Source organism: Elephas maximus, chromosome 4 (assembly GCF_024166365.1).
Source record: "Elephas maximus indicus isolate mEleMax1 chromosome 4, mEleMax1 primary haplotype, whole genome shotgun sequence".
Classification (NCBI taxonomy): Eukaryota; Metazoa; Chordata; class Mammalia; order Proboscidea; family Elephantidae; genus Elephas; species Elephas maximus.
The window spans coordinates 38,182,838-38,200,057 of record NC_064822.1 but is presented as its reverse complement, the minus strand read 5'-3'; the positions used below and the strand labels follow the sequence as shown (position 1 = coordinate 38,200,057).

Here is a 17,220-nt window from a genome sequence, read left to right as displayed (position 1 = left end):
GGATTTTCCATCTCCAAGTCTTTGCACATGTCATTATAATGTTTCACTTTGTCTTCTCAAGCCACCCTTTGAAATCTGTTCAACTCTTACCTCATCATTTCTTCCTTTTGCTTTAGCTACTCAATGTTCAAGAGCAAGTTTGAGTCTCTTCTGACATTCATTTTGGTCTTTTCTTTCCTTCCTGTCTTTTTAATGACCTCTTGCTTTCTTTATGCATGATGTCCTTGGTGTCATTCCACAGCTTGCCTGATCTTGGGTATTTAGTGCTCAACGTGTCAAATCTATTCTTGAGAAGGTCTTTATATTCAGGTGGGATATACTCAAGGTCATATTTTGGCTGCCATTCACTTGTTCTAATTTTCTTCAGTTTCAACTTGAACTTACATATAAGCAGTTGATGGTCTTTCCTGCAGTTGGCCCCTGGCCTTGTTCCATTGTCTCTTCCCACAGATATAGTCGATTTGATTTCTGCGTATTCCATCTGGTGAGGTCCACATGTATAAAAAAAAAAAATATAGCCACCGTTTATGTTGGTGAAAAAAGGTATTTGCAATGAAGAAGTCATTAGTCTTGCAAAATTCTATCCTGCGATCTCCAGCATTGTTTCTATCACCAAGGCCGTAGTTTCCAACTACTGATCCTTCTTCTTTGTTTCCAACTATTGCTTTCAATCCCCAGTAATTATCAATGCAGAAGTTGGTAAAAATCTTCAATTTCTTCATCTTTGGCCTTAGTAGTTGGTGCAAAAATTTGATTAACAGTCATATTAACTGTTCTTCCTTGTAGGTTTATGGATATTATCCTATCACTGACAGTGTTGTACTGCAGGATAGATCTTGAAATTTTCTTTTTTGATGATGAATTTGGTGCCATTCCTCTTCAAGTTGTTGTTCCTGGCGTAGTAGACCATATGCTTGTCTGATTCAAAATGGCCAAGACCAGTCCATTTCAGCTCACTAATGCCTAGGATGTTGAATGTTTATGCATTCCATTTAATTTTTGACAATTTCCTATTTTCCTAGGTTCATACTTTATACATTCCATGTTCCAATTATTAATGGATGTTTGCAGCTGTTTCTTCTCATTTTGAGTCATGCCACATCACCAAATGAAGGTCCTGAAAGCTTGACTCCATCCACATCATTAAGGACGAGTCTACTTTGAGGAGGCAGCTCTTCTTCAGTTGTATTTTGAGTGCCTTCCAACCTGAGGGACTCATCTTCCGGCACTATATCAAATGATGTTCTGCTGCTGTTTACAAGGTTTTCACTGGCTAAATCTTTTCAGAAGTAGACTGCTGGGTCCTTCTTCCTAGTCTTTCTTAGTCTGGAAGCTTAGCTGAAACCTATCCACCATGGGTGACCCTGCTGGTATTTGAATACCGATGGCATAGTTTCCAGCATCACAGCAACACACAAGCCCCTACAGTACGACAATCTGACAGACACATGGGGGCCCTTAAAGATTACAGCCTGGAAAACTCTATGGGATAGTTCTACTCTGTATATAGGGTTGCTATGAGCTGGAATTGACTTGACAGCATACAACAATGTACTTGCTATAACATTTGGGGGTGCACTATGGATGTCCCTTTGTCAAAAGCTGTTTTATTAAAGTTTCTAAAAATTATACTTGCTGACACAAACATTAACATTCTCTCCCAAATTAAGGTATTTCTGTCCAGACCAGGGAATTGGCTAAAAATGATTACCATGAAATCGTAAGGACCTTGAACTCTTTCTTTTGTATGTTTTGGAAGATCATTGTCTTTATGTTAATTAAGAGATGGGAGAATTATGCTTCAGCTGCTGGTGGAAGGTGTTATCATTAGAGAAATGGTCTAATCAAGAGTTTGTACCTGGAGTTCAGGGAGCGGTATACAGGGCCTGGAGGACTACGAAACTTGTGATGGTGAAATTACAGGGACCAACAACAAAGAAAACCCATCCTATAATTACAGTAAACTTCTCACTAGGCCTGAATACAAATTCTGAGCTGCATTGGGTTTTACATTTGAATTATATTCCACTAAAAAAGTATACTTGGTGATAAGTCAGCATTTTAATTTTGAATGAATCCTAATTGGGTATTTTAGTGCTGAAATTATTTGTTACCTAAAACACTGACATGACCTGAAATTCTCTGATTTTTATAATTATATAGCACATACAGAATTTCTTTCTCTAGACTTGATTGCTTTTACAAATCGTATTTGAGGCACACAGTTTAGGTGAATTAATAATTCAGAACTGTAATTATTAGACTCCATAGTGACTTGATATAGAAGTCTTCCTGAATCAGCCTGTTCACAGTTCAGGACATTAAAGCGGTGTAGTTGGAATTGTGATGAGGCAGTGGTGGGCCAGTGGTAGAGTTCTCGCCTTCCATGTGGGAGATACGGGTTCCATTCTCAGCTAATGCACCTCAGACACAGCTACCACTTGTATGAAAGTGGAGGCTTTTGAGTTGCTATGACGCTGAACAGGTTTCAGCAGAGCTTCCAGGCTAAGGCAGACTAGGAAGAAAGGCTTGGCGACCTACTTCTGGAAATAAGCCAGTGAAAACTCTATGGATCACAAGGGTCCAAGCCACATCCATCAGGGTGGAGGTGCAGGACCAGGCGGTGTTTCATTCCTTTACGCATGGTGCCACCATGAATCCGGGTGACTTGACAACGGCTAACAATTTGGAATTGTGAGCTTCAATTTCACAAACAAAAAACCCTCCAGTCTTCGCTCCCTACTTTCTAGAACAAATATTTGTTGAGCGACTGCTCAGTCCAGGTGCTGGGGAGGCAGTAGAGAACGATGCAGTGACAACCTTCCTTTTATTATAATGCATTTGTCGGTTATATATAATTCATTTGTTACCTTAATAGAGAGTATTTCTTTCTCTCCTTCTCTCTGTCACTTTTTTTTTTTTAACTTTGGAGGCTTACTCTAATTTCTCTACCAGAAACAATGCTTTTTTAGAGGGTTATATTACAAAAAATTGAAATTAATTGTTTTAATTCATTGAGATGAAAGCTTATATCTCAAGAATCAACAATGCTCCTAACTCCTTTAAACAAATTATTTTAAAACCCTGACGGAGTCACCAATGAACCTTTTAGTTTTGTTTTGGCCTTAGCAAAAAAAAAAAAAAAGGTTTGATTGGTAGAAAAGCCCTGAGTATTACAGTCGAACTGTGAGAAGTGAAGTGCATTGTGTGATGGGGTAAGGAACTGTTTTGAGGAAGGTCTTGCTTTAAATGACTTCCTAAAGTAACTTAGGAAATTGTTAGTTAGGAAAAATTAATTTTTGAAGGTTATATTTAGAGAAAGCTGCATTCTAATATTCTTAATTTTTTCAGACAACTAAAAAAAGTAAGAATAGGGAATCAAAATAAATATCACAGCTGGAGGATCCTGCTTTTCAAAAAATATATAGACTTTTATTCATTCAATCCCCATGCAATCCCAATTTTGTGTTTATTAGCACATTTCCCCCTTAGGGCTTTTTAGGAAAACTATTCATGGTTCCCCCCGTCCCCACACACACACCCAGGGCAGGCTGCTTTGCCTGTAAGTATCCATACGAGGTCCTCAGAAGAATGGAAGCAGCGGGTTTCCTGAAAGTAGAAGGAAGAGAGAACGTCAGAGTTGTTAACACTAACTGCTGAGGCCAAGTCTTCAGATGCAGTGCCAGGTGGGCAAATTATACTCCTGGCTGCTATCCCTTGGTTCTGTTGTCAATAATAACAGGTAGAAATTTCCACCTCTCCTACCTAATAAAAGGTTTGCTTTCATATGATTTAATTGGCTACAGACATTGAAATGTAGAGGAATCGTGTTGTATTAGTGAGTGGCGTGTTCATGAAATATGTAGTACACACAGACAGAAATAGGTCCTGAAAAATATTGTTCAGTAAGAAGGTGCTGCATATGTGATACGGCTTACCTAGGGTTCCAAAATCCTGCGATTATAGGCAGCTAGGGTCTACCCATTCTAGGAATCTCTCTGAACTTTATGTGGAAACATTCTTTTACTTAATTTGTCATGAAAGTAACAAAAGGATAATTTGAGAAGGGTTGAACTTCCATTATAAAGTAAGATTTTCATGTATCTTAACCACATCATCTTAAAATTAAATGTTATATACCCATTGCCATCGAGTCAATTCCGGTTCATAGAGACCCTATAGGACAAAGTAGAACTACCTCACAGGGTTTCCAAGGAGTGGCTGGTGGATTCGAACTGCCAACCTTTTAGTTAGCAGTCAAAAGCTTAACCTCTGCACCACGAGGACTCTATATGTTATATAAGTTATGTAAATTATCTATTAAAAATGATAATACAGTGAGGCTCTGGTATTAATTTCCATTTTTCCATTCACTGATGAAAGATAAAAATTCTTATGTGTGTGTTAGTTTACTTAGACTACTGTAACAAAATACCACAAATTGGGTGGTTTATAAGAACAGAAATTTATTGGCTACAGTTCTGAAGGCTGCCATGGAGTCAGTTCTGACTCACAGCAACCCCATGTACAACAGAATGAAACGCTGCCCAGTCCTGAGCCATCCTCACAATCATTGTCATGCTTGAGCCCGTTCTTGCAGCCACTGTGTGAATCCATTTCATTGAGGGTCACAGCCACTGAAAACTCTGTGGGGCACAGTTCTACTCGGACACTCATGGTGTCGCCATCAGTTAGAATCAATCTGATGGCAATTTTTTTTTTAATGTTTCTAGCCGGGTATTGGCTAGAGGCTATCCTGTTGGAGAGCTCAGATATAGAGCATTTCTCTAATTGCAAAAAATTTTGTTGAATAGCATTGGTTTAGAAGGAGATACATGTGCTCTAGTGGTACCGTCGTGTTGCACACACAGACTCTTTACCCCATCAGGAGGGATATAGCTGGAAAAGAGCCAGAGCAGGACCTTCTAAAGCTTGGAGCTTTGTGCAGAGGTTCCTCTTTAGATCTAGGGGCAGTACTATTTTACCAAGCTTGGGTTATATGGAAGGGAGGACAAGGGTGGGGAGACCGACAATTAAAAAGTAAACAATCATTAAGCAAAAGTTTTCATACTCTGAAGGAATATACAAAGAAAATGAACTAGGTGATGTGACATAGAACTGTGGCCAGAGATAGAAGAAGAGTTGCAAGCAGTGAGAAAAGCAAAAGTTCTAAAGCAAAAAGAGCATGGTGTGCGCAAGGAACTAAATCAGGTCTCCGTTATGTCTGGAGGGTCGTGTGTGTAGACAAGAGTGGTCCAAAATGAGTTTGAAGCCGTAGGCAGAGGCCACATTTTATAGGTAAGGAGATTGGATTTTATTTTAAGAGGAATGGGAAGAAATTGAAGTCTTTAAAACACAGGAGCGATGTGATCTGAGGTAGATTTTAAGAGGGTTAATCTGGCCATTGGATGTGGAAGGATTGGAGATAAAGGTAGAAGCAGAAAGACAAATTAAAAGCTATTGCTCTGCTCTATACTTAATGGATTAGTGATTTGGCTACGGTTGTGGTAGTGAAATGGAGAGATTTGTACAGACATCTCCTATCTCAGTTTGGTGATAGACTACATTCCCACAAACCTGTTCTTCTGTAGGATTCTCCATCCACTTGCATTATGATACAGCATCATTATGTCTTCTAAGAGAAAATTCTAATTTCCTTTAATCATTTTAGTTGTTAAAGACAATGATATTTTCATAGAGATGAATAACAAAGCAGCTTCATTTTCACCCAAGAAACTTTGAGTGCCAGCAGGCCCTGTGCTTTAGGTACCGGGGATTCAGCAGGGAACAAATGTGACACAAATCCCTGCCTTCTTGGAGCCGACACATCAGTGGGACTAGATAGACCGTAATTAAATACGTAAATGATATGTCAGAAGGTAAGATGATGGAGAAACATAAAGCAAGGAAGGGGAACAGTGAGTAGCTGACGGATTACAATTTTAAATGCTACAGATATTTATTTCAAGTATATGACCTTTGACATTAAAAGTCTCTGTGTTGGAATTTACTTGATGGCAGTAGGTTTTGACACTGAAGGTTTACAAAGACATTTTGAAGGAAAAGAAAAACGTGTGTCCAGAAGCAGAGTTGACAGGGCCAGAGAGGCACCGTGTTTCCCAGAAGTCCTGTGGCCATATACAGAGTGAGCACTAAGACACGCAAAGTCAATAGGATCAGCTTCCCGCCTGTGGAAAGTATTGCCAATATTAATAGTCAAGTATTGAAAGGAACTTGAATATTTTTCATCATAAAAACAAAGTGCACTTCTTCTCAAATTAAAAAAGCCAAAGTAATGGCTCTATATATAAAGTGTCCCACAAAAATTGACAGTAGGGAAAAATATTGTAATTTTCTTATAGAAAATGAGTTAGGAATTTTGTTTTTAAATATCTCTTTTTTTAAGTAAAAAGAACATAGTTTAAAAAACATATGTATTTAAGCATGACAAAAGTTACACAGTGAAAAGTATGTTCCTCCTACCTCTGGCCCTCGAGTCCTCAGTTTGTCCCCACAGGCCACCACTGTAACCACTTCCTGTGTGTGGTGTAGTGATTCTCCTCACCTTGGCTGAACAGTAGAATCCCACTGGGAGCTTTAAAAAGTACTGATGCCTGGTTCCATTCCCAGAGATTCTGATATAATTGGTCTGGGTATAGTCCAGATGTAGGAATTTTTAATACCCTTCCCCAGTTTATTTTATGATGCAGCCACTGAAATGTTATAGAACCCAAACCTGTTTCCATCGAATTGATTTTGACTCATAGCGACCCTATAGGACAGAGTAGGACTGCCCCATAGGGTTTCCAAGGAGTGACTGATGGATTCAAACCGCTGACCTTTTGGCTAGCAGCTGTAGCTCTTAACCGCTGTGCCACCAGGGCTCCAAAATGTTATAGAAATAGCCCAAATACTAATATATATATACGTATTCTTTAAGGAAACCCTGGTTGCGTAGTGGTTAAGTGCTATGGCTGCTAACCAAAGGGTCAGCAGTTCAAATTTGCCAGGCGCTCCTTGGAAACTCTTTGGAGCAGTTCTACTCTGTCCTATAGGGTTGCTATCAGTCGGAATCGACTCAATGGCACTGGGTTTGGTTTGGTTTGGTTTTTGGTTTGTATTCTTTAAAATGTATTTACACAAATGACCGAACAGTGTCCACTGTTTGACCTCCTGCTTTTTCTTTTCCTTTACCTGTAAAATACATCTTGGAGATTGTTCCATGTTAGCACATACAGCTAGATATACGTTGTTATTTTTAATTTGTGAATAATATACCATCATATGGATGCATTATAATTTATTTAACCTGTCTCCTACTGATGACCATATGTATTATTTATAGTCATACATTAACACAGTGCCATAACGAACGTCCTTGCATACATATACATTCTTACGTGAACATTTGTATGCATCTCTGATGGCACTGGGTTCTGGGTCTGAGATAAAAGTCCTAGAATCAGGACTAGAATTGTTGGTCAAAGGGTAAGTGAATTTGCAATTGTGATGAACATGACCAAATTTTATCTGTGTGGTGCAATTTGTTTCTCTTTATATATATTTATATTTATATACGTTTCTCTTTATATATGGCCTTTCTGGCCTTGGGTTTATAATTCCACCAAAGTAATTGTCTGGGCCACAGTCTTGCAAGGAATTGGTTAGGTTATGGTGCAAATAAGGTGCTTAAGACTCTTGTAGGGGTTTGTTGATTACTATGCAAAGTGGGTGGCCTTTGATCTACTGAGGGGATTGTTTAGTTCATGGTCTTGCTGGAGGGAGCCAGGCCTTGAAATTGATAAGGAACTTGCTCTACAGGTAGCTTACCCAACAGAGGTTTTTAGAGAGAGACAGAGAGAGAGAGAGGAAAAAGAGCTGTAACACTGAAGACGGCAAGAAATGGCACAAGATGGCAAGAAGCAGCCAAAAGAGGGCAGAGCCCAAGTGTGAGGCTTAACCAGCAGTAAGCCAGAGTGAAGGGCGTGCCTGCAGGCACGGCAGGAAAAGAGCTGAAAGCTGTCCGGGTTGGCAGCTGTTCTGAATGACAACTGTATCCTGTCTCACGAGCTGTTCCTGTTACTTCCAAGTTAATCCTGATCCTGAGTTGTAACATGTTACTTCCCCCAATAAACCATTTAACTGTAAATATTAGTTTATGAACTCTATATGATGTTGCATCGAATTACCGAACCCAAAATGGAGGGAACGGTACTGAAGAGAGGTGTTAGAGTACTGAGGTGTTAGAGATGATGGAGTGGTACAGTAGCTTGGAGAAGTTGGACGTTTGGGACATCTTAACCTCTGCCTCATAGGAACCAGCTTGGCTGATTCTTACTAAAGAAATCATTCGTTTAATCCCAGAGGGCGTGAGAGCACCTCACTAACACAGTCCGTTATCTTTGCTTTTAATCTTTGCCAAGATAAACCTGTGTTTCCTTTGATTTTTTCCCTTTGTAACATCACTTTCTGTATGCTTAAAATGATTTCTTGTTCTATAAAATATCTCTTAATATATTTTTGCCTGTTTTTTCCACTGGGTTGTTGAACTTTTTCTTATTGATTTAAAAGATCAAATACATCATGCTTGGTAAAGTACAGGGTCAGCAGAAAAGAGGAAGACCCCTCAACAAGGTAGATTGACACAGTGGCTGCAGCAATAGGCTCAAGCATAACAATGATTGTAAGGATGGCCTAGGACAGGCAGTGTTTTGTTCTATTGTGCATAGAGTTGCTATGAGTCAGAGCCGACTCCGACGGCACCTAACAACAACAACATTAATATATTGGAGCCCTGGTGATGCAGTGGTTAAGAGCTTCGCTGCTAAGCAAAAGGTCAACAATTCGAATCCAACAGCCACTCCTTGGAAATCCTATGGGGCAGCACTATCCTGTCGTACAGTCACTATGGGTCAGAATCGACTCTACTGGCAGCAGGTTTGGTTTTTGTGGTTTATTAATATATTACGGAAATGCATCTTTCAACACTGATGAATATTTTTTTCTAATTCTGTTTTTGGTCTTTTGTTTTCCTTATGATTTTTAATTTTATGTAGTAAAATTTATGGCTTTTATGTTTTGAAGTTTGAAAATATTGATTGCTAGTAGATGTAGGTTCTGTAAGCTCCTTGAAGACAGAGATTATTTGTTATCTAGTCGTATGTGCTCAGGACCCAGCACATGGTAGTTACTTGTTGGAAGAATCGTTAGAAGTAAAGTGATGAGGATGAAGACAGTAAAGGTGATTCCGTGTGTTAGTCCAGAGGAATCAAGGAATTAATAGTATGACCTTAATTTAATTTCCTATGTAATTAAATACATCAATTTATACCTGAAGTTGTTAGGTGGCATTGAGTCCATTTTCAACTTACAGCAACCCCATGTGACAAAGTAGAACTGCCCCATAGAGTTTCCTAGGCTGTAATCTTTATGGGGCAAATTGCCAGGTGTTTTCTCCTGTGAAGTGGCTTGTGGGTTCGAACTGCTGACCTTTTGGTTAGCAGCCAACCACTTAACCGTTGTACCACCAGGGCTCCTTATATTAAGAACCAAAGGGTATATCCAACTGAGCTATCTCAAAGGCCTTCGCCTTGCTCACAAAGTTCTAGCCACCAAATTTTTGTCTTGAAACATAAAAAGATTCCTCTCCAAGTTGGCTCTTCAACCTTGGCATGGTGTCCCTTTACCCCTTTTTCTTTTTGGAAGTCTCGTCTGAGTTCTAGCTTAATCCCCCCTGCCATCTTCCTTCAAAGCACCTTATGCTTTTCCTTTATAAACCCCAATACCAAACCAAACCGGTTGCTGCCAAGTCAATTCCAACTCATAGCAAGGTATAGGACAGAGTACAACTGCCCTATGGAGTTTCCAGAGAGTGCCTGGTAGATTCAAACTGCCGATCTTTTGGTTAGCAGCCGTAGCACTTAACCACTAATGCCACCAGGAATGCCTTTATAGTACTTAACAAAACTGTCATAAAGTAATCTTTTGTGTTATTCCCTTGGTAATATCTGCCTCACCTCATTAGACTATATGTCTTCTTTCCAGATATGCACTGGGACTGAGAATACAGGACTGAACAAAAAAGACAAACTCCCTTGCCCTCATCATGGGTATTACAGTCTAAAGTATATGTGTGTTGGGGAGGGGGGTGAGAAAAATAACATTTAGCTGTGCATAATATTAAATGAAGTGGAAGACCTGGTAGGTGTATCTTTGCTTTGGAGTTCCTGATTGTGGTGTGTGTTTTAATAGTAGAAGTATTTGGTATCTGCCCTAACCAGCAGTCACCAGGCCATAGAGCAGTAGTCACCAAGAAGTGGCCAGCTGGAGTTGCCAGGCCATTTCTAATTCTGCAGTCTTCTTACCAAACTGTCAAGCCTTTTTTACTCAGCTTGATGGAAGTTTTATTAACATTAAAATTCATTATACTTTTAAATGTAAAACAAAGGGTATGTTTCTATGTATTGAATATTTGCAATAAAAAATGCTTTCTCACTTGTGTGATGGGAAATATTTATATTAATTGCTTTTTACCAACTTGTATATGTCCAGTGTTTTATTAAACATTCCTAATATAGCCTGCGTTTTCTAAGGTTCATATTATATGCAAATGGCACATTTCCTGCTATATAAATCTAAAATCTGCAGCCTATTTCCAAACATAGATTCGTATGAACCAGATAGTCTCCAGTTCTTAAATCGCCCTCTGAAGGTAGGTTAGTTGCTTAAGGGATGCATTAACTATTTTAGGTCAGTAGGGTACTTTGCAGTGCTTTATTACTAAATGCTCCATACCACTGGCGCCTTTCCAGCCAAATCCCTGATCGCGTAGCCTATTTTTAATATTAAATCTCTCTGAACCACAATCGTATCTTTCTGGAAGGTTAGACTTTTAGAGCAGTATAGAAATAATTTACTACCAAATTACTGAGTCATTTGGCCTGCTTAAATACCTAACCTAGTAGCAACAAATTAGTGGAGCCCTCATATGAGAAAAATCTTATGTTTTAGTGGGAAACTTGAAATAATAATAATTTTTATACATTTTTGACAGAGAAATTGAATACTTTGAAAGATTTGGTTAGTATTTTTTGTCTAAGTACCTTTTGTCTAGTTGCTTATGTGACTTAGTTTCTGCATCTACCTACCTTTTATTTTATTTCATTTTATTTTAATGTGCAGAAAAAGTCTTTCAGGAAACCTAGAGCTTGCCCCCATTCCCCACATGCAAGAAAGGTATTAAGGTTAAATCAACCAATGAGAGCAAATACGTGTTTGCAAACGCTGCCTCCCCAGTTACTTTGTGTGCTTCCAGTATTTGTGCATACATGAATACAGGCATGTGTAGAAATAATATTTTCCTTACCGAATGCAGTCATCATAAACATTTGCCTATAATGCTACTTAGTCTTTGTAACTGTTTTTAAGGTTATATGATAGTCTACTACTGCTAATATGGTAAACTGGGTGGTACAAACGGTTAAGTGCTAGACTACTAGCTGAAAGGTTGGCAGTTCGAACCCACCCAGAGGCCTGGCAATTTGCTTCCAAAAGGTCGTAGCCTTAAAAACTCTATAGAGCATTTCTACTCTGCACACATGGGTTACCATGAGTAGTAATCGACTCAACACCAACTAACAACAATAGTCTACTAATTGTATGGATCATAATTTATTTAAGAACGCCACATTATTGGATGTTTGGATGGTTATTATTACTGTCATCACCACTCTATAATATTGATATAAACACTTCTGTGTGTATAGTTTTTTTCTTGTGTTAATTTTTCTTAAAATAGATGCCAGATGTGAAATTATTACTCTAGATAGATACAGCAAATTGTTTACTCGAGAATTGTATTAATGTCAAAAACTATCAACAAGGTGGGAAAACATCAGTTTTAATGTAGCCTTACAACATTATAAATGGGCACTTTGTAAAGAGTACTAAGTTAATGTTGAAAATGGCATTCTGTTTAATTTAGTGGGATTGAACACTTGCCAGATGCTTATGACTGATTTTTTTGTTTGTGAATTTTTTATTCATAACTTTTGTCTATATCTGTTGATCTCTGTTTTTCTGATCAATTAGTATGACTTCAGTATTTGCAAAGAAAATTTTAGATGGTAAAGCTTTAAGGACTACAGACATATCCATTTTCACAGCTGGGTAGTTTCCTGAAAGAAACATGCGGTGACTTTTATGGATTGAATGGTGCCCCCCCAAAAATATGTGTTGTAAATCCTAACCCTATACCTGTGGGTATAATCCCATTTGGGAATAGGTTTTCTTTGTTGTGTTAATGAGGGATATCAGTGTAGGATGTGTCTGAAACCTAAGCAGTTTTGAGATATAAAGAGAGCAGATTAGACACAGAAGCAAGCACAAGGGTGGGGGCGGGAAGAGATGTCGTATGGAGATCTTCAAGGAACTCAGAGAGGAATGCTAGAGAAGCTGAGACTAGGATTTTCCTTCAAAGCAGACAGAGAGAGCCTCCCCCTAGAGCCAGCACCCTGAATACTGACTTCTAGACTCCTAAACTGTGAGAAAATAAATTTCCCTCCCTTAAAACCACTTACTGATATAGCACCACTAGATAGCTAAGACAGTGGCTATCCAGTAATGTCTGTGGATCGATTGTTCATTGCCACCCGGGTGAAAACTCCCTGGAAGGCAAAAGCCAAATTAATTTGTTTGCTTGCTCTAACACTCGAGCAAAGGTATGCTTGGGCCTGTCCTCTGTTGATGTGATCTTTATTTAGTATTAAGGAGCCCCAGTATTATGTCCCAGAATTTTATATTTGTCCAGTTATCGGTTGCATTCCTTTTAAATGTATTACTCATAATTGCTTAAAGAAAATATCTTTCCTTCATTGGCGTGTGTGTGTGTGTGTATGTGTTTAACAGTCTGTCTTGCTTATAAGTTATATGTATAGTTATGTTTTCTGGTGTGAGTTTAAATTCTATCCCCAAGGGAATGGCAGGGGTAGTGCAGGAGAAGTACCAGTCATCAAACACTCATAATATGTCATGTTCACAGTGTATTTGTAAGAAAATTATCAAAAACATGTTTTCTAGTAGGTTCCATTTAGTATATTCTTTTTACAAAAGGGGAAATTAGTCTGGGGGGTATTTACATGATTTGCCCATGGCTGTGTAATGAGTAGAGCCCTGGTGGAGCAGTGGTTAAGAGCTCAGCTGCTAACCAAAAGGTCCACAGTTTGAATCCACCAGCTGCTCCTTGGAAACCCTGTGGGGCAGTTCTACTCTGTCTTACAGGGTTGCCATGAGTTGGAATTGACTCAATGGCAACAGGTTTTATTTGGCTTGGTTGGGACACAATGAATCACTTGAAATTTTAGGATTGTTTAGGATCCATCCAATCAATTCTGACTTATAGTGACCCTATAGGACAAAGTAGAACTACCCCATAGGGTTTTCTAGGCTGAAATCTTTATGCGAGCAGATCGCCAGGTCTTTTCTTCCATTGAGTGGCTGGTGGGTACAAATCGTGGGATTTAATGAAAACAGAGGCATCACAGAAAATAAGTTTTAATCATAGATTACAAATATAAATTTTCCTTAAATTCCTTGGAAGAGGGATGCCATATAAATTTCAAGTATAGTCGCTTTTTAAAAAGTACCTTGGTTGTCATGGAACATGTTTACTTAACCAGCTGACCTATAGTTGACATTTTATACCAAGGTGGTGAACTTGGGAGGAGCCCTGTTGGAACAACAGTTAAGTGCTCAACTGTTAAGTGAAAGGTTGGCAGTTTGAACTCACTCGGCAGCTCCTCCAGAGAAAGACCTGACGATCTGCTTCCATAAAGATTAAATCCCCCCCTACCCAAAAAAAGAAAAAATATATTGCCATTGAGTCAATTCCAACTCATAGTCTGTTTCCAAGGACTGACTGCTAGATTCAAACTGTGGACCTTTCGGTTAACAGCCGAGCTCTTAATGACTCTGCCACCAGGGCTCCCTCCCCGTAAAGATTACAGCCTAGAAGACCCTATGGGGCAGTTCTACTCTGTCACCTGGGGTTGCTATGAGTTGGAATCAACTCCGTGGCCCCCAACAATAACAACAACAGTGAACTTGTATTTATTGAGGTTTGTGATAAAATACCAGGTACATTTTCAGGCTGAAATCTTTGTTTTATTCTTATACTCATTATGGCAAATGTTTATTGACCACTTTGGGTAGGTCACATTTCTACTGATACTTTTAATATGGAAGAGACATGAGAATATTTATATACTAAAGAGGACTCCATAGAGTAGGACAGCTTTAAGATGCAGGATGTGGGGGAGAACAGGCTGTCTGTCAGCTCTGTTCATTCATCAGATGTTCATTGAGCATGTGTTCTGTGCCAAGCACTGTTCTAGACACTTGGGATATGTGAGTGAATGAAACAGAGAAAAGTCTATGCCCTCATGAATGTTATGAGGGAGACAGACACTAAACAATAAACATAGTAAGTAAATTATATTGTATGTTAGAAGGTAAAAACACTATTTTTGAAAACACAGAAAAGGAGAAGCAAAATTAGAAATTCTACAGAACACTGGGATTACAGTTTTAAACAGTGTGGCCAGGGAAGGCCTCATTGAGAAGGTTACATATGAGCAAAGAGTTGGAGGAGATGATAGAGTTAGTTGTATGGAAATCTAGGAAAAAAACATTCCAGGCAGAGCCACTGCAAAGACCCTAAGTGAGGAGTGGTCCTGGTTCCTTTGAGGAGCAGCCAGGAGGCCAGTGAGGTTGGAGCAGAGAGAATGAGGTTGGAGCAGAGAGAATGAGGTTGTGTGTGTTGGTGGTGGGGAGTAGCTGTTAAGGGGATGGTACAGAACTTGTGTGGAAGAGGATATGCTAGCAAAGGAGACTTAGAAGGAACAGTCAGAGAGATAAGATAAAGGCCAAGAAAGGTGACCTAGAAGCTAAGTTGAGAATGTGCATAAAGGATGGGGAGTGGTCAGCTGCGCTAAATGCTTCTGAAAGGTTAAGTAAGTTGAGAATTGGTCATGGGGTTTAGCCACACAGAGATCATTGGTGAACTTGATGATCAGTTTCGGTAGAGTGGTGCGGGATGAGTGGGTTTAAGAGAGAATTAGAGGGGAGGTATAATAGTGAGTATAGGCAAGTTTTTCTAGGCAATTTTTCTGCACAGGAGAGCAAAGACAGGGGGAGGGAGCTGGCAGAGAAAATGAAATCAATGAAAGGTTTTCTTAGAGAAAAACAATAACATGCATGTATGCTGATAGGCATGATTCAGTAGCGAAAGAAAAGGTAGTGCTGTTCACATAGAATTTCTGGTAGTACCTATACGCACAATGAATCGCCTTACTGGGAGTTTCCTAATTTAGGATTTATTCACTCCTTTCCGCATTTAATTCACTTTTTTTCAGCAATATTTTGAAAAAATACAGCTCCCCCAGACCACTAATCTGTTTTTTCTGCTTCTTGTCCTACCCATTTTCATTCTTATGGTTAAAAAGTTAAAGTTTTTCATTAGGAATTATATTTGCATGAAAAATTGTTACCACCCATTACCATCAGTAACTGTATATTAAAAGCTGAGAAACACCTCTCCACACACATGTGCGCACACACACACACAATGGTTTTATAATTACGAAAGGAAGTATTTAGTCCGTGCCTGAAATCCAGAACTCACAATAATATTAAAATTTGCCATCTAATTTTAACTTATTCCAAATGGTTCTTTTTGACAATGTCAGAGTTCGCAAATATTGGACAGAGGCTCTTCTACAAGATATAAACAGCCGTCCTACCCTCACTTTAAGGAATAATTTGGTGATAACAGTGTTTTAATATTACTCTTAAAAATAAGTTAGCTGCCACTTCTTTGAGCTTTAGACCTACTGTTGTACTTTTTCATAATTTCAGCTTCAGTGCTGAAAACTAGCAACTGTTCCTGTTGAAATGTAAGGTTATCTAGAAGACACTTGGATTCTAGCCAGCTTCAGGCAGGATTAACTAGCTGCCAAGGAGGCTACTGAAGGCCAGCTTGCCAATGTTATATTCATTTTTAGAGAAGAGAGAAAAATTTAAATAGCTGGCTTCCTGACTTCCTTTGTTTTCCTATTCTACTTATCTACTTTCCATTGTAGATAAGTAATGAAAGAGAATGCTTTATAATTTTGAGATACTCTGAAGTGACGAAAATTTCAGGGTAGCAGCCAACTCTTAGAACCTTTCTTTCCACAAAACAGCATTACATTGATGAGTGGAAATTATCTGTTTCATTGTACCCCCATTGTACTTTCATTGTGCCTTTTAGAAAGGTAAAATCGGAAAATCTGTGAAGGTAGGTATGTGATGTGTGAGCAAGAAAGAGAGAGAGACTGTTTCTTTATGGGTCTAAAAAGCCAAGTTTAGCAAAGATAGAGCTGAGAACTTAGAACTTACCATGATGACATTTCATGACCAATAGAAATGGCTGTACCTGTGGCTGGTGGACAGGAAAAGTTACATTTTCAATTAATAGCAATGTCTGTTCCATGCGAAGATTTATTCTTTACTTTTATGAACTGATGCATGCATGGGACTTGAATTCAGATTGCCAAAAGTTGACTCCTAACTCCATTGATGATTAGCTTTGTAACCTTGGCCAAGTAACTTTTCTATACCTCAGTTTTCTCATCAATAAAAATAGAGATAATAAGAGTATTTACCTCCTTCGGTTGTTTTGAGAGTTAAATTAGGTAATGCTTGTGAATCAGTTAGTAGCACAGTGCCTGGCACAGTGTAAGCATTCATTAAAAATTAATTAATTAGTCTAATCTTAATAACAAGTTAATTGCTTTATTAACATAATATAGAACAATCTAAAAAATAGACTGTCTTTAGACTTTAAAAGTGCTGGATATAGAAGGAAGGAAATCAGAGAACTCTTTAAATCCAAGACATGATGTTTCCAATAACACGGAGTTTCCTGACAACAACTTGAATGCCACTCCTAACTAAGATAATTGAACGCGTGTAAGAAGATTTTCTGAGAGGTCACGCCATATAAATGAAGGAGTCCCAGGCTCCAAGTGTGCTTGAAATATGTTTCTGTGTGGGAAAAAAGAAAGAGAGAGAGAGACCTTAAATAAATCTTCCTCTATGGTAGCAAAAGGGCAGTGTTTTCCTTTTTCACTATTGATGAATTAACTTGGTTTTTCTTCTATATTAGATTTAATTTTTAATAAC

The 17,220-nt window shown here is 38.7% G+C and overlaps 1 protein-coding gene across 6 annotated transcripts in view; it reads left to right on the top strand.

The window, feature by feature from the left end:
* The window catches only part of CACNB2 (calcium voltage-gated channel auxiliary subunit beta 2), a 411,715-nt gene that overhangs the window by 257,807 nt on the left and 136,688 nt on the right, over positions 1-17,220 (top strand). The window lies entirely within an intron of this gene.